This window comes from Myxocyprinus asiaticus, chromosome 1, assembly GCF_019703515.2.
Source record: "Myxocyprinus asiaticus isolate MX2 ecotype Aquarium Trade chromosome 1, UBuf_Myxa_2, whole genome shotgun sequence".
Taxonomy (NCBI): Eukaryota; Metazoa; Chordata; class Actinopteri; order Cypriniformes; family Catostomidae; genus Myxocyprinus; species Myxocyprinus asiaticus.
In genome coordinates, this window is record NC_059344.1 from 50,284,340 (window position 1) to 50,286,604 (window position 2,265).

The following is a 2,265-nucleotide window of genomic DNA, read 5'->3' on the forward strand; positions in this document are numbered from 1 at the left end:
TGTGAAGAACACTAAACTCCTTAAGAACCTGGAAAAGCCTTGGGAGGAGCCCAGCTGAATCTCTATGCCCATTAGGGAGCTCTTGGTCAGGTCCTGTTTCTCCTCTTGTTTCCTCTGGTTGTAAAATTCCCCGCAGTTCCTGAGCTGTTGCTTGTAAGATGTTTAATAGGTCATTCTCTTGGGAGAATGTTACCTGGACAGCTGCCTCTACCATACTTTTAAGTGTGTTCTTAGAGAGTCTAGGACCACAAACTGAGGATTTGATTATTACTGGAAGAAAAATAGTATGCTCCTTTTCTCTCTGTCTCTCCTTCCTGTAGTGATGTTTTAAGTGGAGCTGTTGTCGTTGTACAAGCCCACCAGGTTTTACTACCACAGGCCTGTAAAGTAGGGTTGTCATGGCAATTAGAAGGCATGACTTGACACAAAAGCTCCCCTAAGAAATGGTGGAACCTAAAGAAGAGTAATGTGTTAATGTGTGAATGGCCATTCTGGTCAGAAATTCAAGTTTCCAACTTAAATATTTTATGTGTAAAGCACATACGCAAACACTATTGTAACAGATAGGGCTAGAATACAAATGCTTTGTATTATATAATATTATGCATGTATAATAGTATACATGCATAATGTATACTATTATGTATACTATTATAAATGTCTATGGATCACCAGCTTTCTGACAAATAGGCAGCAGCAAGTGAGACTGGGGAAACTCACATCCAGGACCCTCACTCTCCTCAGGGATGCATTCTCTCTCCACTGCTCTTCTCCCTGTACACAAATGACTGCACTGCAAAGGACAGCACTGTCAAGCTCCTGAAGTTTGCAGATGACACCACGATCATCGGCTGCATCTGCGACGGTGACGAGTCTGCATACAGACAGGAGGTTGAACAGTTGGCTGTCTGGTGTGGTCACAACAACCTTGAGCTGAACACCATCCTGAACAGCACTGTGGCAGCAGTGGAGTCATTCAGGTTCCTCGGCTCTACCATCTCTCAGGACCTGAAGTGGGAACCCACATAGACTCCATTGCGAAGAAGGCTCTGCAGAGGTTGTACTTCCTTTTCCAGCTGAGGAAGTTCAACCTGCCACAGGCACTGCTGATACAATTCTACTCGGCCGTCTTTGAGTCTGTCCTGCGTACACCTATAACTGTCTGGTTTGGTTCAGCCACCAAATCAGACAGAAGGAAACTACAAAGGTCAGTCAGGACTGCTGAGAGGATTATTATTATTATTGGTGCCCCCCTGCCCACCCTCCAAGACCTGTACATATCCAGAGTGAGGAAACGTGCAGGTAGAATCACTCTGGACCCCACACACCCTGCCCACTCCCTCTTTGAACTGTTGCCCTCTGGCCGGCACTACAGAGCACTCAGCGCCAGGACATCCAGGCACAAGAACAGTTTTTACCCTCAGGCCATTTTCCACTTGAACAATTAAACTGCCTCAGGACTCCCCCACAGTGCAATAATGTAAATACATATCTCATGTACATATGTAAATTCACATATTTAATTCAATAATTGTACATACCCCTACCTTGCACATACATTGCCACTTGCACATGTACATACGCCATTCTGTTATATGTCCTATTATTTGTATATCTATTTATACTGTTACCTTGTTTTATATTCTGTGTCTCACTGTGATACTCTGTGTGCACTTGTTTCTCCCATCACCAAAAACATTCCTTGTGTACATGAGAACTCTTGGCAATAAAGCTCATTCTGATTCTGATTCAAAAATGCCCCCAAAATGTAGGGACAAAAGATGCCCCAAAAATGAATGTCCTCTTAACATTTGATAAATTGTATTATATTTTATTCTAAGCATCATACACATTTATATATATATATATATATATATATATATATATATATATATATATATATATATATATATATATATATAGTGTGATTTGATTCTAAATTACATTTATAGTTAACAACCTTGCTAAATTAATTTGCAGGGGTGCAAGTCTAAACGTGCACTTTTGGTCATCCAGAAAAAGGGGGAAATTGTAATAATTAAATTAAAATAGTTAAATAAAATTACAAAAAAATCTCATCATAATCTCACAATAACAGTAATAATGTGTTATTATGAGATTTCTTTGTAAATCGTGGGCATATTAAAGAAAATTAAGCGGACGTGCCTTTAAGAGCGCACGCTACAGCAGATCGGGGTGGATTCCAATTGCAAGTGATCCTCCCTATGCCCTATACTCACTCCGAACTGCAGAGCCCTTGAAGTG